Raw genomic sequence first — 26,805 nt, forward strand, 5'->3', positions numbered from 1 at the left:
CCTCCTTGCAACTGGCCTTTGTAAAAGCACGTGGCGTTGAGGGTGGCACACAGCAACATCATTGCTCTCTTAGTAAAACACACCTCTCTTCCCAAAGATGTCAGGCAAGAACCTGACAGAACGACGGTTTTAATTTTTTTTTTATTCTTAACAAGGTACGAAATCATTTAGAAAAAAATGGCACAGGTGGTTCTCGACTTACAACCATTGGTTCAATAGCCATTTGACGTTACAATGGCATCAAAAAGGTGATTTATGACGCTCCTCTCCCTTATGACTGTTGCAGCATCCTCACCGTGATGGGATCAGAATTTCGAGTGTTTGGCAACCTGCATGTACTTACAATGGCTGCAGCATCCCAGGTACATATGATTGCCATTTGTGACCTTCCAACGAGTAAATGTCAAGGGGGGGGGAAGCCAGATTCACTATACAACATGACTTGTGGCAAAAAAGTTCATAATAATGGGCATGACTCATCTAAAAACTGCCTTGCTTAGCAACAGCAACCGTGGCCATAACTCGAGGATGACCTGCACAGTTTTGTCATCCAAAATATGGTTCTTAATCCCTCTCCTCTTCTCCTTATGAGCATTTCCAACCCCTAAAAGGAGGAGGAAAATCTGGCCAGAGAAGTTGCAATGGCCTGGCTATCAGAAACTGAGATGCAGTGAGAAAGAGAAAAGAGCAGAGAGAGAAGTGAGAGCAATGCTAGGTGGCTGGCCAGGAAAATGAACAGGCAAATATAACTAATGGAAACATTCTATTAGCAGGCGATGAACAGTAGGGGTGTAGGAGCGTTTGTGCATTCATAACTGTCACAGAAGAGACAGTCAGACAGATCCAACATACGAGAAGCCTACAAAATAAATGGTGCAACAGGAAACCGAAGCCAAAGGATTTTTGTCCCCTGTGCTACATTTGGTAAGGAGGAGAAAAATCCAGGGATCCTGGAACTGCGGAAACTACTCTTAGCTGAACTCCCCCCCCCCCAACCTGGTGTACTTCTGCTCTTCCCCATTCATCCATCCACCATAGCCCTGCTGCCCGTTTGCCGTGGGAAGAACTCATGAACCAGTAAACCAAACACAGAGGCAAGAGATTGCCAAACATTCAGCTGCCTTCTTTGTATAGCCCGGCATCATTCAAATTCAGGTAGTCCTCAACTTACGGCCACAATTGAGTCCAAAATTTATGTTGCTAAGTGAGAAACTTGTTAAGTGAGTTTTGCCCCATTTTGCAAATTTTCTGCCACAGTTGTTAAGTGAATCGTTGCAGTTCTTAAATTAGTAACCTGGTTGTTAAGTGAATCCGGTTTCCCTCATGGACTTTGCTTGTTGGAAGGTCACAAAAGGGGATCACATGACCCCAGGATACTGCAACCGTCATAAATGTGAGTCAGCTGTCAAGCCTCTAAATGTAAATCACGTGACCGTAGGGATACTGCAACAGTTACAAGTATGAAAAACGGTCATGTCATTTTTTTTAATGCTATTGTAATTTTAAACGGTCACTGTTGTAAGTTGAGGACTACCTGTGTGTTTGACTACAGAGCTCAGAGTTCTGGTGGGGAATCCTGAATTTATGGGCAGGCACTAACCCACAACCCAAGGAAAGGGCAACAAAGAGGAAAAAAGGAAGGGTTGAATCCAGACTTTGTCATCCTAAATACTAGAGACCCCGAAAGAAGAGGGACTTGTGCTTGTTAAAACCTATTTCCAAAGATCCATTCTAACTAGGAATGCATTTGGACTCAGTTCAGACTCTTAGGTCTAGGGCAGCGCTTCTCAACGTTAGCAACTTTAAGATGTGTGCTCTTCAACCCTCAGAATTCACTAGCCAGCATGGGAGTTGGAAACTATGCATCTTAAAGCTGCTAAGGCAGACATGTCGAACTCGCGACGTCACATGACGTTGCGCAATGTCTTGGAGCTTTTTTGCCATTGCCGGCAATGGGGTTGGCGCGGCTCTGGTATGATGAAACCGGCCCATGGGCCGGCAGTTTGACACCCCTTTGCTAAGGTTATATCCGGCATGAAAGACAAGGTCCACATGTGAAGAATCAGTTAAACTGATTTATTGCTAAAGCCTACACACAGGAATCTTCTCAACTAATGGCTGATACCTGGTTAGTCAGATAAGGGCCAACGGCATTCAAGTGGGATTGGATTTAGTTTGCTTGTGGTGACATAACAATTCTAAGCTGATCTCCCTTTTCACTCCGCCCCTCGGTCCTGCCATTCCTTCTCCTACCTCTTGAGAAACGCTGTTCTAGAGACCCAGGATGACACTGGATTTTCTCAAGAGCTCCTGTCTCTTTTTCAGTGTCCTCAGCTTTCAACCTCTTATCTAATAGCTAAACCTTTTGCTTGGAAGTTTCTGCTCTTTGGCTCTATTTCCTAGGTCATTTCAAGTTGCAGTTAACCCTCAGAAAGCTACAATTCAAATTAATTTCTTAAGGAAAATTTGTTTAGAAGGCTTCTCTACTTATGACCTGGTCAATGCAGCTTATTATATGTCAACGTTTGAACCTCAGCTTCCTCATGGATCCCTGGGAGCCAAGCCTGTAGGATGGAGGAATGTATGTGGGTCCTGCAGAAGGATTTTGAAATTATATAGATGAAAGTGTTCCTGTACTCAGTTCCCCCAAGGATATCTTCCAAACTTTTATTTGTCATTCCTAATGGATTAAGGATTCATAGATTATTTCAAAAACTTAGTGTCAGTAACAAAAATGTTAAAAACAAGGATATATAAAAGAGATGTTAGAAATAATATATCAAAAAACACAATTTACGAACTCCCGTATTGCATTGCTCCTGAACTAAATGACTATGTCAAACCTTTCAAAAGATTTGGGGCTTCCAATAAAGTTTTATTTATTTATTTAGCATATGGCATCTACAGAGGTCATGCAATCACTGAAATAGAACACTAATAAAACACATACATATAAAAACAAATATAAGTTTAAATAAAGCATCAGCGTATGAAAAGTGTTTGGACAATACAATAAATGAGATAAAGTATTATATTAAGGTAAAACCATGATAGGCTTATGGGTTACACTTCATTAGGATATGAAATATAAACTACCTCCATGATGGTATATCCCAGGCAATATTCTACTTTAACACGGTGGCTAAAAGTTTACATAGATGGCAACCAAACTAGATATTGTGTCTCTTATGGTCAAAAACTACAGAGGCAGCAACTAAATTACAACAGTTCCAGTGAAGTGGAGGAATTTCACTGTTATAGATCAACCACTCTGTGTGTGTGTGTGTGTGTGTGTGTGTGTGTGTGTGTATTTATATTTATATTTGTGGCTGTTCAAACATGATGCATGGCAATCTTGGGAGATGGACCACCACTTAGCAGTAAAGTCTTGTCCTTCTATGACTAAAGTCTCAGGTTCAATCTTTACTATCTTCTGTTTAAAAAAAATCTTGATCAAGATCCTGGAACATCACTGCCAGTCAGAGGAGTCAACACTGGGCTAAACAGACCGACATCCTAGCAGATTTGCCCAGAAAAATTAGTATGTTTTCTACTTTGGATAAATGAGTAGTCCAAATTCAGCACCAAGTCAAGCAACGTGGTCTTTGGACTGCCTGCTTCCCTTGCTCTTTTTTTCTTTCAAGTTTTCACCACTGAGAACAGAGAGAAGATGGCACCACAGACAAGAACTGGTATGGCTCACAAGGCTCCAGATGGTAAAGGTTGTTTGAGATGGGGCTCTCAACTGAATCAAACAATGCAAAGCAGGTTGGCTTTTTGGATACTGTATAGGAAACTCCTGCTTCAGTACAGCCTGCTTTGGATCATGCAAAATTCTCTTTTATCTTGCTAAAATGCCAATACTTTTCCATTGCCCTCGTTCCCAAACTGGACAGCGCTATTCTTTAGTCTTTTCTTGAGCACCACTCCTCTCTTCCCTCCTTGCCTCAGAAGCTCCTGGAATCGCATGTTCTACCCAAGCAAGGCTCTGCAAAACAAGCCTGCACAGGATTCATTTCGTAGTGAAACTCCAAAACAGAGAAGGAGAGAAGGAGAAGATCTAGGGAGCTGTGGATAACTGGTCCCGAGCTTCACGCTTTCTCTTCTGCCAAGTAGTATCATTCCATTCACTTAGGTTTTGCTCAATCAATCCAGCAATCAAGTACCTCTCACAAGGCAAGTAGTAATCTTTGTCCTTACTCAAATTCTTCCAGATTCTACCTCTCCTCCTTGCTTCAACCTCCAGCTATCCCTCTAAACTGGACTCCAGCTGCCCACAAATGAGCTATAATGTGTCGGCCAGCACCATGTGGTTTTGTTTATCTCTTTTTCAAGCTTGGTCCTCTGCCGGAGATTTCTCCGTGGGAAAACTTCAGTGATCTCTTATCACCTTTCTTCTCTTCCTCACACCTCTTCCAAAAGCCCTAAGTTAGACCCAGTTATCCCCCGGAGCTCTCCAGGGCGCTCTGCAATTATGTCATGCATTCACTGAGGCAATCTGCCCCCACCATCCCTCCCACGCTGTTCTCCCAGTTTATTTTTCGGTTGCAACCCGACTCCCCGCGTGTAGGAAGGAAAGCTTTTGCACCCGGGAGCTGTCCTTCGGAACCAAAGAGGGGCAAGGTGAGGACCGAAGCACCTCCCTCTTGAATCGGCATCCCTCGCAAGGATGAGCATGCCTACCTCCTGCCCAACCTCGCACCCCCGACACAAGCGAAGCGCGCCGCGGTTTACTTTTTGCAGACTCCGTGCCCGCCCCGCTTTCACCCCTCCCGCTTGCCAGCCTCTGGTCCTACCCATGTGCCGCCGCCGCCGCCGCCAGCACCACCACCGCTGCAGGCTGGGCTCCTCGCGCTGCCTGCGTCTTCCAGTTCCCATCGCCTTCCTTCCCCCTCCCCTCCGCCTCCCCGCTCTTCTCCCTAATCTCTCCCCTCCTTCCTCTCCTCGCCCAGCCGAGCTCTGGCCAATGGGCTGCCTTCGCGGCCGCCTCTCTTGCAGGTAGCTCAGTGGCTCGGCTACTGATGTCATCGCCGCGGAATGCGCGAGCCAAGGTGAAGCGCGCCCTGGGCGCAGAAGGAGGGGCCACGCGCCCCAGCTCAGGGCTCCTGGCGCGAGAAGGCTGGCCGCGTGGCTCTCCCTCTGTTCTGACTTGGGGCTCTTCTGCAAAGAGGGGACGAAGGAGGAAAGTTCCTTCCTTCCTTCCTTCCTTCCTTCCTTCCTTGCAAGAGCATATTTTGTCCGGGGGGGGGGAGTGGGAGTGAGGGTGGGAGAGGGATGTTAAGGGAACAAAATAAAAAAATAAACATCTGTGTAAGACAGGCACAGCCCAAAAGAAAGGATTATGGAAAGATTTCAGGATTTTTTTAAAAAAAAAATTATTTAGCACCTAAACATCATCTAGCCCAGTCTCTCCAAACACAGACCTTTCTCTGAAGAATGGACTTCAATTCTTTCTTTCTTTCTTTCTTTCTTTCTTATTTATTTATTTTCTAGCTAAGTGATTCTTGGTGATATTCAACAAGATTGTAATTTTTTGTTTCTCACATTGACTAATCTGGTTGAGGAATTCTGCAAAAGTTAAAAAAAAGTGGTAAAAACATATGGCTCTTGGAACCTAAAGACTAAATGTATTTGTTAATATATAGCCAAGGAAGGGCAAGTGGGGGTCTTGTCTCATTTCTGCCCCAAGTCTACAACTCCATATGAAAGTAAGCCACACTGACCTTCTTTCTCAGACAAAATCTGTTACATTTAAAACCTGCTATTAAAAGCTTCTGAGGAAAATGACCAACTGAAAAAAAGATCCATTTGCCATACAGTAGAGAACAGACCAGCTCAAAAGTTAGCTCCACATTTAATTTTATCAAAATGGCCTACCATAAAACAGAGCACTAAGGCAACCTTCCATATTGTTCTCAATACAGTAGCTGGTATTTAAATACCTTCTTCATTAAATTGAAATCAAGCTGATTCAACAAACTAATCCTATATGACTGAACATTAGGAAATACCTAATAATGAAAGAAAAATATAATTCTGAAAGCATTCAGCTTTTGGAACTTATAATTCTGCCATCTACTTCAAAGTTCAAAATGTAGGTTTTAGAAAACTTACAACTTTTCACACAAGAGGATATTTTATCAGTCAGACTGCATTAGTTCAACAGATACAGTGTAGTGATGTAAATCCAATATGCATAAGCTAACAGGTACCACTAATGTAAACAGACAGAAATAATAAAATATTGTTAAAGTACTGATACTATAAACCTGCATCTTGTCTTCCTTTAAATGGCTGAGCTGCTTCAAAATCAATAGTTTCCTACTGCCGCTGCTTGTAATTTACAACCGATTTAATGTTAAAGAAATATTTTCTTCAGTAGCACCAGAAAATATGGTCAAGACATCAAACAAGTACCATACATTAGTCATATTCATTCACTCAGACTCCTTTGATATATGTATAGGACTCAACTGAGCAAGCTTCAAAAAAAAATCCCAAAGAAGAAAACATTTTCAAGGACTGTACATATCTATCTTATATTCACCCTCAAACAAAAGTTATTTGGATGGATTACAAACTAAAAGAATAAAAGGAGAATAAAGAACAATAAATAGCATGAGGAGAAATAGCAAGATGTTTACATATAGAAGTCATTCCCTCCCAATTCAGACCCTTAAAACATCCAAACTAAACTTTTAACAGTTCAAAACCTCAATATCGATTCATATTTAGTAGAGGTCCAGTAAAACTGATACTCCTTCTCACCATCCCTTATTACCATTTTGAGCTTAGGTTTCATTGATGGGTCTTGAGGGTCTAATAAAATGTAGTAAGTCCTTCCAATCTGAAGTCTGTCCATGCTTGTTCAGTACAGACTAGCAATTTGTTCTTTCCTTCCTTTCTCTTCCCTAAAGGACACACTAAGAATATAATAGTCTTTCCCAGAAAATGCTAGGAACTCTGACTCATTAGATCTGCTCAGCATCTCAGCCTAGCTGCATATTTGCTCTTGCTTGATACTTAAAAGCCCTCCTCATCTTCTCCTGCTGCCTCAGTTTTCTTTCACTTTTATAATTTTAGTTTAAGTTGTTTGCTCTCCCACAATACAAGCCCAGCTAGCCGTAGGCAGGAAGATATATACAAAAGTTCCCTATTTCAATTTAAGCAACAAAGGCTTCCAAGCTTTAGTATCTCCTTGGTCCAATGTTTAATTTATTTTTAATGTTATTATTTTGCCTGACTCATTGGCTATGCTTGCCCATGATAGCTCAATAAAGGTTTATTTTATTTAAATTTGGGTTTGTACCCAAACTAATTTCGAAACTAATGACGTGTTTGACCCCTCCCCTTGGGCTCAGTCTGGTCATCTCCTACAATGCTAGGCAGAAAAGTGGTAGTGAAAGGGGTCTGGGAGAAGGAGAGTAAATGGTTTCTGGTGGATAAGGTTTTTGGGAAGGGGAAGGATCAGAGGACCAGTGGAGATCAGAGAATAAGCAAAGGATCAAAGCTGTAATAGCTAAAGGAAAGTGATGGATAGACGGTTGCAGAGGAAATGTTGAGTTGATCCCCTCTTCTGGCCCATTTGCCTCCTCTTGGGGTTCTAGATAGAGAATTTTTGGAAGCCTTGGTCTTAGATTGGTGTCACCATAATGACAGATCAATCTATAAAAAAACTGTGGAATTGGCTTGTGCAACCAAGTTTGGACTGGATAAGGATATAGGTATTCTTCTGGCTGAGTGTGCTCAAACAGATTTTAGGTGCAGTAGCACAACATGGACTTCAAGTGCAAAAAATGGGGTGGCAATGATCTTCTGGAAGAACTTGATCTGCTCCACAAATGCTGGATGTGAGACATATGTGAACAGGGGTGCATAATAACTTAGTGGAGCTGCTGGTGTTTTACCAAACCCATTGCCTAGCAGTCTCCTTACCTAATTAGCTTGACCTCATCATTGGGCTGGTGGTTGATTCCATACAACATTTGGTAGTTGAAGATTTCAATCTTCAAGTGTTGGGGACAGGAGTGACCTTTGCTCAGGGATTCATTTCTGCCTTGACTACCTTAAGCTTATCTCAATTATCTAAAATCACAGGGGGTTTACTCTCTCAATCTGGCTTTTACTTTGGAACAGCTGAAACATGGTTTCTGTCACAATCACTCTTTTATTACATTCAGGTGAATTTTTGATCACCACAAGGCAAAAACAATGCTAATATGGACATTGTTTGAGTCTCTCTGGGGAGATAATTCCATAAAAGGAGTACACCCATAAAATAATTTCTTCCCCTTGTATAGACCCAACTTGGAAGTTACCAGAGCATGAATGACGTATTTCTGTTTAAGTAAGATTGTGGTTGGTAAATCAACCAAAACTGGCAATCATGCCATGGAGGCCACTTGGATCGCTAGTGACAGTGGTGAATATAGGAGCACCACAACCTGCAAACCTGCTATTTTAGGGTGAGTATGGGAACCTTCAGGACAGGCAGGGCACTGATCGGTTCAACAGATAAACCACTCACAAACAATATTGCCATCTTGCCTGGACTGAATCTCAATTTTCTGACTCTCTTTCAGTCCATCGCCCTGCCCAAGCATTAGTTCAGAACATCAACCGCCTCTGTTGTGTTACATGAAAAGGAGTGGTAGAGCTGAGTGTCATATGCATATTGATAGTACCTCAGCCCACAATTTTTGGATTACCACCCAGTGATTTTATGTAGATATTAAAGAGTACGGGAGATAAAATGAATTCCTGAACAGCATCATAACTCAATTGTCATGAGGCAGAAGAGTTATCCCCTAGCAACATCTTTTGGAAAGGGTAATCCAAATAGGATGGAACCACCATGTCACATTGTTCCTACATTCCAACTCCCACAATCTATCCAGGAGGATACCACGGCCAACGGTACTGAAAGAGAGGTCCAGGAGGACCTGCATTGCCTGTCCTTTTTCCCCAGCACAGATCAATCTTTAGGATGACAAAATGTTCCATAACCAGGCTTGAAACTGAATTGAAACAGATTTGGAAGATCAGTCTGGAAGTCTTCCACACCAGGCCTGAGACCAAGCCTGATGGGCAGTGTGGTGGGCAGGCCAGTAGGCAGATCATGTTACAGGGAAAGTCCCAGGAGACAGCAGAAGCTCATCATCTTGGGCTCAATAGAGAAAGGCTAGGGTAGTAGTGGCGAAACTATGGCACTCGTGCCAGAGGCGGCACTCAGAGCCCTCTCTGTGGGCACTCACGCCATCATCCAAAACCCACCTCCCCCCGTGGCCCCCTCCTCACCAGAAGGCCCCCTGGAGGAGAGTCGCCCCTAAGCACAGCCAGTGTGGAGCAACGCAGCCAAGGACATGGCAGCCGGGAAGCAGGGACAAGACTCTGCCCCTGTGCCCCATCACGCGCAGACAATGCAGTGGGGCGTGGGCAGAGGGCATGGCTGCCATGGCACTGCTGGGCCACATGGGCAATCTGTGGCAGGCCGTGGAGGCAGTGGGTGGCCCTGTGGGTGGGCGGAGCCAGGCTGGGAGCGGAGTGGGAGTGGAGTGGGGGCAGGCGGGGCCGATTTTTGGGTCTCTAAAAGGTTCGTCCTCACTGGGCTAGGGTATCAGGCATACATTTCTGCATTTTAGGCTATGCTCAATTCACCTGTCTAGAATCATGCAAAATGACTTCTTATGACCCCCTTAAAAAGCTGTTTCATTTCACAATGTTGCATTTCTTCAAACTAAAAGAAAATGCAGCCCATTAAACTGTGACTCAGAATGTCCTTGATGAGCCATGAGCCAGAAAAATGCTCAGTTAAAATCTCCTTGCATGACCTGTTTGCAAGACCTCAATAAGTATGTTATGCAAGCCCCTCACACACACCCCACCTTCAGAAGGAGGCTTTCCTCTTTCCTTCTCTTCTCTGCCTGGGGGTAATATTAGCCTATCTTACAAGGCTATTGGAAGAATCAGTGACATAATGCATGGAAACTATTTCTAATGTCTTAGATTACCTGTGAAAGAGTCTCTAAATAGAGGCAGTCCTCAATTTACAACCACAACTGAGCCCAAAATTTCTATTGCTAAGTGAGACATTTGTTAAGTGAGTTTTGTCCCAGGTTACAACCTTTCCTGCCATGGTTGTTAAGTGAATCGCTGCAGTTGCTAAGTTAGTAACACAGTTGAATCCGGCTTCCCCCATTGACTTTGTTTGTCAGAAGGTCACAAAAGAGCGATCACATAGCTCAGGTACATTGCAACCGTCATAAATGTGAGTCAGTTGCTCAGCATCTGAATTTTGATTTGGTCATGTGATCATGGGGATGCTGCAACAATAGCAAGTGTGAGAAACGGTTGTAAGTCAATTATTTCAGTGTCTTTGTAACTTACTCAATGAACTGTTTTAAGTCAGGAACTATCCATATCATACAAAATACTTATAAATAAATATCTATATATGATAGTGATATCCGCAGTTTGTTTTAAATGGAAGCAGGCAATGCATTGTTACAGAGCACTGAATTCATACCTCCAAAGTAATAAAAGAAAAAATGATAAGGAAAAGAACTTGAATTTCAGAAGCCTGAAGAATGTCATGTTTCTGAAATAGCGTAAGGAGAATTGCAGATCGATGAATGTTAACCAAGTATCAATTTTCAAAGACAAAAGAGGATTTTTAGGATTTTATTTTTAAAAATGTTCTGAAAGGTTCAGAAGCGCTGAACTGAACGCCAGTTTTGCTAACCAAGAACATCGGTCCTAACATTTTAGGCGGAGAAATTTTGTGTGTTTTTTCACTTGCTGGTTCTCATTCAAAAGAAATACTTCAAAGAGAGGAGAATCTTTACAAAATATTCATGGTTTGAATTTGGTATTCTTACACTTCTCTACTTAGCTGTTGGCCAAGGAAAATGGGAGCAGAAAACACCTTATTTTCACTCTACTCCCTCCTTCTGCCCACCTAGCATTTGGAGGCGTACACATGCGAGTAGATAAATAGGTACCACTTTGGTGGGAAGGTAACGAAGTTCTGTGTGCCACGGTATATACTGGTAGTCATGCTAGCCAATGACTACAGAAGTGTCTTCAGACAATGTTATCTCCCTCAGCTAAGAAATGAAGATGAGCACCACCATCGCTAGAGTTGGACACAGCTGGACAGGGGAAACATTTACCTTTACCTCCTGTCCAGAATCTGTAGCTTCCCTGGTTATTCCCATTCAATCTGAAGGATAGATATCACACGGGAATTTCTCATTTGGGACTTTTCCAATTACAGTGCTGCTATCGGTGCTAAGGAAATGGCCTGCCCCAGAGAAGAACTCTTTGGAAATGTTCTTTTTCCTTAAGGTAATGCAGAAAAATCTACCAGTGTTCTGAAAGTCCTGTTGTGCCAGCTTTATAAAGTTAGCAATTTCAAAAGTTCCATTTCATAGGGTTTTATTCCTCAAGATATCTCAGCATTAATCAGAAATGCTGCTCTGTACCTATTTTTATGAATAGACCTGAAATGGAATTAAACAAAGACAAGCGTCCCTATGCATCATACAACTATACTTGCTAGTAACCAGTAACTGACTGTCGTTCTGACTTGAGGTTCTTCTTGGTGTGAAATCTTAAGTTTAATTTTGTACAATATGTACAGGTGGTTCTCAACTTCCAACCATTCATTTAACGACCTTTCCAACTTACAACTGAAAAAAATGACATATGACCATTTTTGACACGTTTGTTGCAGAATTTCCATGGTCACGTGATCAAAATCAGACACATGGCAACTGACTCATATTTATGACAGCTGCAGTGTCCTGGGGTCATGCGGTCTCCTTTTGCAACTGTTAACACAGCCAACATTGCATGTTCTTGCTTTGACAACATATGGAGATGCAGCCATTTTCCTTTACTTTATGTTTTACTCTTAGAGTTAGAATTAGATGATACTGGGGGGGGGGAGGAGGAATGTGCATGGGAGTTTAGTTAGACATAACAATACTGTATAAGGGTGAGAACCAAGGTTTTTTTAAATAAGAGATGATAAGAAATGGCCGTTGAAGAACTGAAGGGAAAGCCAGCATTTCAAACTAATTGGAGAATGTGATTTATGACTGTTAATTAGAGGAGGGAATTGTGCTTTGATACTATGTGCTCAGGGGGAGGGAATTCAGATTTTGGCTTGGCCTATGTATGTGCCGATGTTATGCTACTCGAATAAAGATTCTTTAAGGTAAACAATGTCTCGAAGTTCTTTGAAGAGTTTTATCTGTCGGAACCATGACAGCAACTTTCTGACAAAGACAATGGAGAAGCCAGAGTCACTTAACAACCATGTTACTAATTTAACAACTGCCGTGACTCCCTTAACGACTGTGGCAAAAAAAGATTGCAAAATGGGAGCAAAAACTCACTTAACAGCTGTCTTGCTCAACAACGGAAATTTTGGGCTCAGTTATGGCCGTAAGTCGAGGATTAGCTGTATTATGCATAGCCCAATGTATGAGAATATGCTGCTTCTTCCTGAGGTTATCTGCCCATTCCACTAGGTTAGACAGAATGGGTTCCCTTCCTTCAAATGTCATCTTCTAGTGGGATTTTGGAGACTGCCTTCTGGATACAGGTAGTCCTCAATGTTAGATCACAATCGAGACCAAAATTAATGTTGCTAAGTGAGGACTTTGTTAAGTGAGTTTTGCCCCATTTTACAACTTTACAACAACATTTGTTAAGTGAATACTGCAGTTCTTAAGTTACTAGTTACCCTGGTAACCTGGTTGCTAAGTGAATCTGGCTTCCTTACTTGCTTGTCAGAAGGTCGCAAAAGGGGATCACATGACCCCGGGACACTGCAGCAGCTGTCATAAATGTAAGTTTGTTGTCAAGCATCTGAATGTAAATCACCATGGGGATGCTGCAATAGTCATAAGTGTGAAAAATGGTCGTAAGTCATGTTTTTCAGTGCCGTTGTAACATCGAATGGTAACTGAACGAACTGTTGTAAGTTCAAGGACTACCTGTATTTGTCCGGGATCTTTGGAATACCCTGTTTCCCTGAAAATAAGAACCAAAAAATAAGCCCTAGCATGATTTTTCAGGATGCTCATAATACAAACCCCATCCGAAAAATAAGATTGTCAGCCAGAAGGATGCATTTAGTACCATATTTCCCACAAAATACCTAACCGGAAAATAAGCCCTAATGCGTCTTTTGGAGCAAAAATTAATATGAGATTAATATGTTTTCAGGGAAATACGGTAGCTTCATATTTGGTATGTTGTGAGGATGGGTATCCTTTTAGCACTTCGGGAGGTTTATTTATTTATTTATTTATGAGACTTATATACCGCTTTAAGTGCAAGTACTCTCTAAGCGGTGTATACCAGTAAGCAATGTATATATATATATATATATATATTTACATTGCTCCCAACAATCTGGGTCCTCATTTTACCTACCCCGGAAGGATGGAAGGCTGAGGTTATGAAGATCTGGCTCTTCCTCCCGACATTGGACTAGGATGCCACGGAGTATGATTTTTATGGCACCTAGGTGAGATGATAAGATGTGTTTTACGTTGTTGTCTTTAATGGTTTTGGTATATCTGCCTAGGATCACTGTGTGAGATAGGAAACCATATAAGTTCTATACATAAATACTCTAGCTCAGGGGTCGCCAATCTTTCTGGGTTGGCCGCCTGGTGGGAAAGGGAGGGACCAACACCTTTATGAGCACATGCGCACAAACGCAAATGTGGCTGCATGCGCATGTGCGCAAACAGGGCTGTGAGCATGTGCGCTCCGCAAATGGGGCTGCTAGTGCCAGCACGTGGCTTGCGGCTTGACTAGCACCAGTGAGAGCTTCATGGCTCACAGCTCAACTGGCATCAACGAGAGGCTCACAGCTCGGCTAGCTCTGGCGCAAGGCAGGGGGTGAGCATGCCAGCCACTCACGTGGCCCGGTGGCTAAGAGGCCATGGTCTGGTAGTGGGCCATGGCCCCATAGGTTGGGGCCTCTGCTCTAGCTCTCTTTCATATGCATTGCACATACCCACAAACAGACACATAACCCCTTACAGATATGTCACTTCAGCTGATGTTTTTCTTGAGGTTTAGCAACAACCATCTGCCTCATCTGGCCAATAGAGTCCTACCAAATGGAAATGAGATTAAATTGGCTAAAACTGACCAGAACAATTAATCAGAATGCTTCTATATTCTTGGCAGGCTTTCGGTCTAGCTATTCATCATTAAGAGTGCCTTGAGACTTAAAGTGAAACACAATAGCCTGGGTGAGTGATGTAAAAGGAATACGCCTCCAAGGAGCATCTTCATAAGATAAGCTGCAAACTTGTGAGAATTTCTCTATTATAACTTACGGACTGATATGATAACCAAGGATACCCAATGCATTTATAGTGATTGTGTCTTCTAAGGACTGGGGAAGTTCGTAGGCCATGAATGGGAGATTAGGCTGAGATTAGCCTGGATATCAGCTTCAGAAAAGGTGAGATTTGCCTTTTTAATGTGACTCTTGCCTCCAAACTTTGCTCTACAAAGTGGAATCATAGTTACAAGTCAGTTCTCATGGAGTGTTGTCATGTTCAATCTTTGGACAGTTGCTAACATACTTATCATATTTCATTATCATATTTGCTTGTTAGCTCCTTTTTAAAAATGATTGAGTCTGGGAGCCAGTAATACTATAAACATATAGTATTACTATATGCCTATAGCAATACGAAAACTGTGACATTATCTAGCAAGTTTTTAGAACTTGCATCTATTGACCTGGTCACTAGTATTCTGTAAGGGAAGTAGAGTAGCAAAGCATTTATTCTGTCACGGAATTGGATTCTGGTGGCAAAGAAAACAACAAAGAAAGAGGGTATCCTATCCCTCATTAAACTTCAATCGTGTCAGATCATAATCCCGAGTTGCCCACCTAACAACCTGGCAGTTGTATCTGGTACCTATAGTAGCTTTTGAAGCATCTTCAAAGATTATTTTATTTCTTTGCTTGTTTTTCATATTTCTAAACTGCCCGTCTAATTTCATGAATTGACTTATACAATGGAATTAAACTTAACATTTAATTCCATTGCATAAGTCAATTCATGACATTATCAGGGTATGGATTCTAAACTTAGGGCACCAACTCCAAGAAAGGTCCTTGCTAATATAGCAACTAAAACGAGCCATAGGCATTGAACCACCTGCTGCTCCTGGTTACTAGTGGCTTCCATGTGCAATCAAGGTGCTAATTATCACTTTAAAAGCCCTTCACAGCAAAGGATATGTTTACCTGAGGACCACCTGTCTTCATATCTTTTGGCCCATCTGGTGAGGTCAGCTTGTGGGACCCAGAAAATATGCCTTCACAAGTGATAGCTCTTTCCCTCTGTAATGACATCCCCCTGCTGATCCTTATTGCCAAAGTACTACCTTACTGATCTCTTACAAATTGCTGAAAACCTGGTTGTTCTCCCAGGACTTGGGGTAGAAAGGCTAGTTAAGCCCTTTTGATTTTTTTGCTTTAAGGTTTTCCCCCCTCCCTATTATGAGTTGGTCTTCCAGTTACCAATCTTTTTTCTTTGATATGTTGTTTTTAAATGTTATTTCATTGGAAAACTAAATTAAATAAACCTCGGGTGATGGATGATGATGAGGGCATCTATAGCACTTCCAGCTTCTCAGCCTGTTCTCTCATAATATGACCTAAGTTTATGAGTCTAGACTAGAGGCACACCAACAAAGTCATTTGTGGAACATAAATGAAAATGTTCCATCTGCTGCAGCTGACACAACTGGCACATGTTGCTCTCCAAGGTACTAACTTTTGGGGAAAAGCTCTGGAATTGAAAGAAATGTCTCTTTACGGCATTTGGATCATTCAGATCAGCATAAATTTTTAGCCAATCTTCTCTCAGTGATAATCTTTGCCAAAACAAGTTCGCTCAGAATGTTTAGAACTATGTAAAATGTACACAAATAGGTTGTATTTCACATTCAGCGATTCTTAAAAAATAGATCGAAGTGTGTAGTCAAAGTAGATAAAATAGATGATTTTCTGGGAAGAAAAGGCAGTTCAGGGGAAAAAAACAACTCAATACAGCAGAGGTCCCCAATGTTTTGGGCACCAGCAACCAGTTCCGTGGTGAAAGGTTTTTCCATGGACCTGAGAGTGCATGGTTTTGTGTGCTGCCTGCATCCCATGGTTGGGGCTTTGCTTATTTGTGCGGACCGGTTGCTGGTATGCCACGGCCCGGTACCGGTCCATGGACTGGGGGTTGGGGACCCCTACAATACAGTATTTGCTTTACTATCTTGCCCCACAAAAATACCAGCCAAATACAAATATTAATGTGTTATGTGATAAAATTGTAGAGAGTTGTAGACAGGCATTCAACAATCCCATGGGAAGCCACTTCACTTGATCCAGATGATGTTGGAGGTCACAGATTAGCAGAATTCAAATGGCAGCCCTGGGAGACTGTCCAGGGTCAGGAAAAGCATCACAACTGCAAATAATCTTCCTCTCCCTGTAGCTATATCTCTATCAAGCACCTACAAGATGGAAGTCCTCTCAGACCAAACATTAGGGTTTCCTTGCTATTTTGCCTGGATAATGTGGCTGTTGGGTTGTCCAACCTGAGAAGCAAGGAAATGCCACAGGATATGGTCTGACAGGGTTCCAAAGATTAGATTTTCTGAGTTTCTGTATGGACTGTGAGTTACTAGGTAGGCAATTGCAGGTGGCTTTTATACTTGACCTGGCCTGGGTCTGTTTTAAATAAAATATTCCACAGAAATGCAAATTGCAATGTCATCAATATGGTGTTTAGTAATTTGTGTCCTTCTTGAAGGAGGTTCCCAAAAAGCATGGGGGGGGGGGGAATCCTTCCAAACCTAGACCAAAACTGGTCCTTATTTATGTGACAAGAATAATAGTCGCTACACAAATCTACGTAAAATCAAATTGGGCAATTTTGGACCCAAGTTTGAATAACTATACTTTCAGTCTTATAACCTGATCCATCTTCAAAAGGACCAGTTTGAAATAAGGACAGAATCCCATACATAGAATGTTCCAATGAATCCTTGGGAGGCCAATGGAATTTGAGCAACTTATACACAGAAGGCCAAGGAAAACAAGATAATACCAACATTCAGCAGCTTCCAAGTTTTGTAGCTGAGTTAAGAAGGCAATAAGATTGAATAAATATAATTACTAGTTGTGGTAGAAATAGCTATTTTTTAATGCAATAGTCCCCATCCATCCATCTATCCATTCTTGAGCAATATATATTCAGATAGGTTAGCTTGTGCAACAGTGCTTTAATTGTAGGGTGCTTGGTTTTTTCTGAGCTTGGTTGTTTGCTTGCAGACATTTTATTACCCAAGTAGATAACATCATCAGTGCTTTTAATGATTTACTTCCAGTTTTCACATATTCACATTTACTTGGGCTATCTCCCAGATTAGCCTTCCACTGAGAGAGTTACTGTGAAGATAAAGCAGGGCTATAAGAATCTTGGGTGGAGTGGATGGTGAAAATCTCTTTGTAATTGACAACACCCCCCCCCCTCAGCTATATTAGCACAAAACACTTCCCTATGTGCTTAACTAACCTAATTTGTAGAGTGTACATGATGTACCGGGACCATAAACAATATGTTGTTGGTTAATTTGTTGTTCAGTGTGTTAGGCAACTGAAATTTTGGTAGCACTGAAACAAGAATACTCAAAATAAAGGAAGGCTCTAACAATTCCTTCTTGAGCTTCTTGGAGAGTGAAGATGAAATAGATACAACTGCCAAAGTTGGGATAAAGATATCAACGATGGAATGTAAAGGGTTACGAGTTGACAAAGTCTACCTCTGGGCTCTGTTTGCCCATGTTAGGAGACATGGTGCCAGAGAGTCGGCATCCAAGTTACTTCTTTCATGAGAACCTCCAAACTATGATGCTTCCCTTTTAAAAGGACTGAAGGTCAGTTGTATGATCACATCTCAACAGTGACTTCATCCTTTGCCCAAAAAGCCTGCCCTTTCCTCTAGGGAACTGGGAGGCAGGGATGATGGTGCTACTCAAGCTTCCTGGTCTGATTCATCACTTGGGAGGGGGCAGGGCTAGGAAGTCTTTTTCAATATGCCCAGGTCTAGATCTCCTCCCCCCATCTCCTGGTAGTTCTTGTCATGGACCCCTGGGATGTGCAATCTGAGCCTCTCTAACGATGTGCACTCAAGACTGGTCTTTCCTGGTGAAATCATTTCCTGGTTCCTTCTGTATGACCTGACCCCTGACTCTGATGCTGGCCAGACAGGGCATAGTGAGGATACAGATAGCTCATCAGTCAACCCATCTTGTAAATGGAGGAACATCCCCTATCCCCACTGGGATGCATGAGAGCTTCCAATGAGGTTTACAAAACAGTACAGACAGGTGAGCCTTCTGTGATCTTTTTTTTAAAAAAAGTCTGATCCTATACCTTCACCTTTAAGAATATCATCTTGCATTTTCTAAAATGCCGGGGGGGGGGACACCTTGATTTGCTATCTCTTCTATACACTAGTTTTCTGTTAAGCACCCCAGAACAGGATTTGGGTTATGTTTAGCAATATCTTTGTGTCTCAATCTTTATGTGTTATAATTTGTTCAGTTTTGTGTGACCCTGGCCAACTGGGACTTACAATTCAGCCAACTGTAGCCAGTAAACCATGGTTAAGTAACAGCTTGAACCATACAGATGATTTAACTATAACACATATTTGATAGGATCAGAAGGAACCAGGGTAATTTCAATAGTGTGTGGAAGACATTTTCGAAATATAGTTACTTTTCTCTGCATGAGAAGCCACAGCTGCTTGTTTTAACACCTTGTCAGCCTCTTTGCCAGAATTATCAAGGAATATGTTGCTTCCTTGATCCTGTAGCATTTAGCACTCAAGGCTCCTGACTGCCTTTAGCAATTGTGAGAAAACATATATTCAGCTGGTGGAGCTTTCTATAAATTGCCGATGCTAAAATGGTAGACGTATTTGCTGTATCCATGCAGCCCTTAAAAGTGCTGCCTGAAGAAAATTGTCTTCTACATTTTTATAAAGAACGGAAGTAATTCAGCTCTGCGACTAAGGTGTTTCCAGAGGGCCCTGGGAAAAGAATCTGGTTCGGGGAATTGTTTTGCAGATCATCGTTGTTATTTTATGGCCAGTTCTTCCATTTTAAAGATTATGCTGTTTCTTCTGCAGCCAAACCCGCACAACTGACACACGAGATTCAGAGATAATAAGGACTGCATCCTGAGATGCTTAAAAGGCATGGGGTGGTTGAGGAAGGCTGCATAGGTGGGTGGTGTTCACCAGTGTAAGATTCAAAGTGCCCTTCCCCTGAGATTAAACCATCTTTTTTTTTTAATTCTACAAACTGCTCTAGAAGACATTTAGGCCTCACATAAACAAAAGGGTGTGTAATTTGGGTCTGTCTACATTTGTGCATCCACTCAAGAGAGCAATCTGCAGCCCAAAGTACATCAGTCTCTTCCTTTCTTTTAATTGTGTTTGTGCAACTTTTTTTACTTCATATCTGCAGCATGTGAAGCCATGAATGGGAGCTTACGTGAATGGGAGTTTGCTTTAGCTCCAAACCTATGGCACGCGTGCCACAGGTGGCACGCGGATCCGTCTCTGGTGGCACACGAGCCTTTGTTGGCCTAGCTGTTCCCTTCTCTTTTCCGCACATGCGCAGCTCTCCACAAAGCTGCACATGCGCCACGCCCACCCTGGCCACACCCACCCACACTGCCATGACTACCATAGCCACGACCACTCGGTGGCCACGCCCCTGGCACCTGGCGATGCATAAGTGGATTTCAAGTTGCAGTTTGGGCACTTGGTCTCTAAAAGGTTCCCCACCATTGCTTTAACTTATCTGGCTCAGTAAGGGAGAAGGTGATACAATGTTTATGAAAAGGCCTGTTACTGTATGGGAGAATCCTAAAAAATGAAAATACAGGCAGAGGGGAAAAATTTGTGATCTGATTGCGTGGCATTGGAAGAACTGATTCGTGGAATCAGTGGCACAGGGTCCAAATCTGCCAGGAGAAGAAGTGGGCAAGACAGCAAAGGGAAGTGCAACTGTTGTTGTTTTCTCGATCTGTTTGAAACCCACAGGCCACAACGTGAACATTAGCAGAAGCCTCCAGTCCAGGTGAGAATGACTGATAAAGTTGTGGAGAAAGTGAAGGCAGCAAGGAAAGGTGAGCTCCACCTCCCCAGTCCCAAGTGGGAGGTTGCTTTCCAGCTCACCTCTTCCCGAAAACCACATCAAAAACAAGGAGCTGCAAGGAGTGGGGAGGGATGGAAAGCTGCAGTGCTGCCATAGCAACAGTTGAAAAGAAGGAGGGGGGCAGCCTTTGAGTATGAAGTCAGCACTAATATTAATCGCTGACTCCACAGAGTGAGTGCTGTGCAGGAAAAAGGAGGGCAGCTGGGCTTGGGGGAATGGAGAAGTCACCACATGCTTTAGGTCCAGCAGCATGAGTGAGGTTATTTCTCCACCCACCCAACCAAAAAAATAGAAAGGCAAAGATTCTTCTACCTGCATAATAGTAAATTGGGCAGGTACTTTAGGTTCCTGCTCTTCTCCTTTCATTCTGCCTCCCATCCCCATCAATGCCTGGGCCTTTAATCAATTGTGTGTATGGTTGGAAGTTGCATCTCCAAGCTGTTGCAGATGTTAAATATCTGCTTGTCTCACACAGGAGCAAAAAGGAAAAGGAAGAGATGAGTTATTTGCTATTGAAGGTAATGGTGTCTCAATGGGGTATGCTTAATCACAAGCCAAACGGTGAAAGTGGAATTCTTGCTCTTTCCGTGATGACATTGGTATCGGCTGGGGGACATTGGTATCGGCTGGGCTCATCCATAGTTGTGGTTAACTCAGTCTTCATTTATTCAGCCCATGCTCTCAGCTCGCTTGACACACTGAGCCATCAATAAACCAAAGCTGCTGGGTTTTCACCAGGTCCAAAGAGTTGGTCATGCCAAGACATCCTCTATTTGAATTTAGTTCTTCAGTGATGTAGGATAGCTACTTTTTTGTTCCTAGTTTGGATCCTGTTCTTGGAAAAGTACAGTAGACTGACATTTTAATTGGGTTCAGAAATTCCACTAAGCATGGTTGGTGAACAAACGTGATCAATGGGGTGACTCATCCTGTTTCTGTAAGTCATAAACCATAATGGCAGTGTCCAGTTTGCATGTTCACACAACTCATTAAACCCAAAGAAGCAAATCAAAATGTATGAAGCTAACCATAGATAGACCGAATTGACCTATAGATTCATCCTATGAGCTGGTTCACTGTTCTGGCATAGAATAATAGGCCGACAGAGAGAATGGGCGTTGTCTTACCTGAACGCCTTTTCTCAGCACAGAGATGGATAATCCACCAATGGGTTAACTCAATCCTCCTGCCCAATCAGATCAAGTTAGCCAAACTTGCCACGCCTGTCCTAGGCCTGTTTTCCCAGTCTTGACAAGGACACAGCTACTGACTGACAGCATGACATGTTGGCTCACAGAAACAGACCCTAGGCCTAAGGACCTAAATGGGTGGGTGTGGATTATCTATCTCCGTGCTGAGAAAAGGCGTTCAGGTAAGACAACGCCCCTTCTCCAGCACAGAGAGATGGATAATCCACCAATGGGGCATACCAAGCCCACTGTCCTTATGGGAGGGAAGTGGGCAAGTTTGGAACCATGTCACGGGGCACCACCTGTTGCAAAACCCTCCTGCCAAAGGAGGCCTCGGCAGATGCGTACCTGTCCAGTTTGTAATGCCATATAAATGGCGAAGGTGAAGACCACGTGGCAGCTCTACACACCTCCTCAATGGAAGCCTGAGTGGCCCAAGCCACAGATGTGGCTGCACTACATGTAGAGTGGGCGGTGACACGACGTGGAACTGGCAAGGAGTCGCAATGCAGGCTCTTATCCACCAGCCGATCATGGAGGCCGAGACCTTCCGACCCTTGGAGGAAGGATGAAACGAAACAAAGAGTGCCTCAGAGCTGTGGAAGGCAGCCGTCCATTTGATATAGTAACAGAGATCCCGGCGAACATCCAAGGAATGCCATTGACGTTCTAGATCGTGGGAAGGATTAGGGCATAAATCAGGGAGAACGATATCCTGAGCCCTATGAAATAGGGAGTTGACCTTTGGGACAAAGGTGAGGTCTAAGTGAAGACCAACACAGTCCCAGTGAAAAACACATAAATCATCTCTGACAGAGAGTGCTGCTATCTCAGAAATGTGCCCGGCCAAAGTGATGGCTACCAAGAAGGCGACCTTGAGAAATAAGGATCTCATGTCGCATAAACTGAGGGGTTCGAAAGGAGCTTTTGTGAGAGCCTGAAGGACCCGAGGCAATTCCCACGAGGGATATCTGTGGACAACAGGAGGCCTTGTATTGGTCGCACCCTTGAGGAAAGAACGGATCAAGGGATGTTGGCCCAGAGAGCCAACAGTGTCGCAAGTAATCAATGTCTGGGTGAATCAGATCCCCTGGGTTAGTGATACCCGGTCCGGAGGAAGTTTCCACAGACGCGACAGGGAAAGGCCAACAAGGTCAGCGAATCAAGGCCTCCGCGGCCAGTAAGGGGCTATCAAGATAACCTCTGCCCTCTCTTGCAGAATCTTGCAGATGACCGCCGGTATGAGAGGAAGAGGGAGAAAGGCATAGAGGAGGTCTTCCGGCCATGGAACCCGAAGGGCATCGACTCTCTCTGCCCCGAGTTGGAAAGCGCGATAAGAATCACGGGAGCTGTGTGTTTGCCCGTGAGGTGAACAGATCTATGATGGGGAGGCCGAATCTGTAGATCTTCCTGAATAGGTCCGGGTGCAGGCGCCATTCCGAGTGGTCCACAGTCAACCTGCTCAGAAAGTCTGCCCTTTTGTTTGCCTCCTCCGAGATGTGGTCTGCCCTGATTGAGGCAAAGTTGGTCTCTGCCCAGGAGCCCAGCTGCTGGGCCTCGTTCAGGAGGGCACGGGATCGGGTACCCCCCTGCCGGTTGACATGGGCCTTTGCCGCTACGTTGTCCGTGAGGACTAACACGTGTTGTCTCGCAATCCTGTGGCAGAAGTAATGGAGGGCTAGATGTATGGCCCTGAGTTCCAGCCAATTGATATTGTGTCTCAGGTCTGACCGTCCCTGGGCCCACTGCGACGGATAATGTGCCCCCCAGCCAAACAGGCTGGCATCCGTCATGATCGTGAGCCAAACAGGCTCCTTGAAGAGAGACACTCTGGCCATAGCGGGAGAGATCCACCATCTGAGCGAGCACAGGATTTGTGGTGGAATCCTTACCTGTCGGGTGGAAGTGCTGGTACCCTGCTTCTGGTAGGGAAGCAAAAACTACTGAAGAGTCTGTGAGTGTAACCTGGCCCAGGGAACGAATGATATGCACAATATCATCTTTCCCAGCAGCTGGGATAGACCGGAGGGCGACAGAGTCCTGTCCCTGCAGACCTTGATAACCAGGTCTCGTATACTGTCTCTGCGTTCCTGGGACAGATAAAACCCAACATTCTATTGTGTCTATTATGGCTCCTAAGTGGAGCAGTCTGGTCGATGGGACCATCTGACTTTTCTTGAAGTTGACCGAAAAGCCGTGACTTTGTAGGACCTCGATCACCCGTCTCAGGTCTGACTGAGCCCCCCGGGGAGAAGACGACTGGATTAAGATGTCGTCCAGGTAACACTGCACCTGAATCAGCATCAACCTCAGGTGCACGGCTAGGACCCCCAGGACCTTGGAAAACACCCTTGGGGCCGACGACAGCCCGAACGGGAGTGCCCTGAATTGATAACAATGCCCCATGTAACTGAACCTGAGAAATTGGCGGTGACCGAAAATGACAGGGATGTGTAAGTATGCCTCTGTGAGGTCTACGGGCGTTAGAAAATCCCTCTTTTGGATGCTGCCTAAGATGGACTGAAGTATTTGCATTTTGAACCTTCGGTATGCCAAATAAAAGTTTAGGCCTTTTAGGTCTAAGATTGTTTATCCTCCCGAGGACTTGGGGACCACAAAGAGAATGGAGTAAAATCCACAACCTCATTGAACTGGAGGTATCGGTTCTATGGCCCTTATGTCTAATAAGTGACGGATGGCCTCCTGCATGAGACTTTGCCTTACTGAGTTTTTTGATTGGGGGCAAGAAATGAACCGTCTTGGTGGACTGGAAGTGAATTCCAGGGATAGACCATGTCGAATGATGTCCAGAACCCAGGTGTCTGTGGTGGTGATCTCCCATTGAGTGACAAATAGGGACAGTCTGCCCCCTATGGGAGGATCCACTGGGGAGTCACTTCCGCCTGGACTGAAACTGTTGCCTGGGCCTTGAGGCCGGTCACTCGACCGGGCGGTCTTGTCTGGGAGTGAAAGGTCGCGAAGGTTGTGTAGTTGAAGGAGTAGGGGCAGAACGAAAGAACTGTCTACAGTTATAAGGATTAGTCTGCCTATCGGACTGTTTGGTAAGGTGGGCCAGGATCTTCTTTTTATCCTTATTTTCGTTCAGAAATGGAGCTAAGGCATCCCTGAATAGTTTGCTACCCTGGTAAGAGGCTGCGGCCAAACGCCACTTGGACTTGGCATCTGCCTGGCAATGTCGCAGCCATAGCATGTGATGGGCTGTCACGTTGGATGCCAAGGACCTAGAGGAAAATCGTGCAGCGTGTAGAGTCGCATCGGAAGTGTATTCCATCACGGCCACTAGCTTGCTCAGGTCCTGATGGGTGCGGACATCGTTCAGGGGGATTCTGGCCTGGAGTTGCCGAAGCCAGATGAGGGCGGATCTAGTGAAGAACGAGGCTGAAGTGGAAGCCCTGATAGACCACGCCGCCGCCTGATGTGTCCTCCTAAATGCCATTTCTGATCTGCGTTCCTCAGATTTTAAGGCCTCTGTCATATCCCCAGAAATAGTGGAAGGGGAGAAAAGGTGAGACAGGGGCTCATCCACCGTGGGCATGTTCAGTGCCTCTGCTAAATCTGAGTCCACGCTGAACAACTTTTTATCATTCCCATCTGGAAGAGGAAAGGTACCCGGGGAAGCCCATTGTTTCTTAACTGCATTAAGGAACAAAGGTGGACATGAAACATGGTGCTGGGTGACCACCGGTTCAATGAAGACAGAGTCTGCCTCTGAATCCGTTGCAGATGCCGCTGGAGCGGATCGGTCAGGTCCCATGTGCGCTGCAGAACTAGCCTTGCGAAGTAGAGGTAGAAAAAGAGATGGATTAAATAGACCGCCGAATGGGGGCGGATCCGGGGCCGATTCCTCCTCCTCCGACCACGAGGCGTCAAGCACCTGTTCCTGCTCTGGGGTTAATGAGACCTCACTATATGAAGAATGGGAGGGGGAAGGAGGATCGTGAGAACTCTGATGAGCTGGGCGAGAAAGAGGGAGGGAAAGCAAGGAATCCGCCCTGGGCCCCAGTGGAGTCCTGGCTGCGAGAGCCCGCTCCACCGCCTGAGCCACCAGGACTTGGAGTCTATCTTCTAGGGGAGGAAGGCCGTGGGCGTGAAGGTGGCTTCTGGGGCCTGCTGGATCCGTGGGGTGGTCGGAGACCTGAATGTATGTGCGTCAGGTTCCAGAATGGTCTGGCCAGAGGAAGTAGAAGGCTCTACCAGTGACCAGACTTCCTGAGCAGAAGATGAGAGACTGAGAAGCAAATCAAAAAAGGTGGACAGTCTGAGCAGTCTCGGCCCTGGCCTGTTTTAGAGCCTTTGAAAGCTCTTTTTCCAGTGCCTGGTGTCTCCTGCTAGTGTGTTTTTCAGCCAATTTGGAGGTTTTCCCCCCAGAGACAGCCTTAGGTTTGACCTTGGCTGAGATCCTACCAGCAGCCTCTTGGCTAAGGGACCTGTGCCTTTTCCAGATGGAGGAAGGAGGGGAGGTGTCCTTGGATTGGGAGGCCATGTTATCCTCCATGTTGGTATTAAAACTTCAGGTGCACGAGAAGATACCCCTGGGAAAAGGATCAATTGGCTAATAAGGATGTAGGGCAATGGCTGGAAAAAAAACTGCCCTATCCCCCCCGGTCACCAAACCAGTGGTTTCCAAAAGACCGGTTCTACTTGCAGCCGCTATAATTTCTCCCAGAAGGTGGATTGCGGCCTGCTAGTGAGGCTTACTGTATTGCCAGGTCAGCAATATAAAAGATGGCAACTAATACAGAGTCAGAAGCTAGGAACTACTGTGTTAATCAGCTAGCCAAGTGGTGACTAGGACTTGAGACACCAGAAGGCCCAATGAAATCAATTGGGCCTATGTCAAGGAATGAAAGAGGAAAATCCAAATGCCACAAGGGGAGTCTCTAAGGATGACCAGAGAGAAAAAAAAACCCAGGCAATCCTTGGCTACGAAGAACCTGGGAAGGGCCTTGGACAGAGGAGGCCTCAGTGAGGCCTTAAGCTGGAGTATGAGAATCTTTCAAGATGGCGGCCTTGGGAGGATGACAAAGCCTCCAAGATGATGGCTGTAGCCGCTGGGGCTCCTGACTAGGCCTGGGCCTTCTTTCTTTGTGATGCAATGCAGGAGAGATATCTAGGGATTCGAACCTGGGACTCTGCAATGGTATGCAGTTAGCTTGGCATTAACACCAGTGGATCCCCTGAGGAAGTCTATGAAAGGGCTGTAATGGGTAAGTAGATTGCCTTACAGCTGCCGGCAAGGACGTGCGGTGACTATGCAGTCCACAAAATGGCAGCCGCATCCCAAACACCGTTCTCCCCCTTCGGCTCCAATTGCTCACCC

The 26,805-nt window shown here is 44.5% G+C and overlaps 1 protein-coding gene across 1 annotated transcript in view; it reads right to left on the minus strand.

Annotated features, from left to right (window-relative positions):
* MAP3K12 (mitogen-activated protein kinase kinase kinase 12) overlaps positions 1 to 26,805 on the minus strand; it is a 131,160-nt gene that overhangs the window by 56,511 nt on the left and 47,844 nt on the right. The window lies entirely within an intron of this gene.

Source organism: Crotalus tigris, unplaced genomic scaffold (assembly GCF_016545835.1).
Source record: "Crotalus tigris isolate CLP2741 ecotype Arizona unplaced genomic scaffold, ASM1654583v1 scf7180000018101.4720394464:4744507, whole genome shotgun sequence".
NCBI lineage: Eukaryota > Metazoa > Chordata > Lepidosauria > Squamata > Viperidae > Crotalus > Crotalus tigris.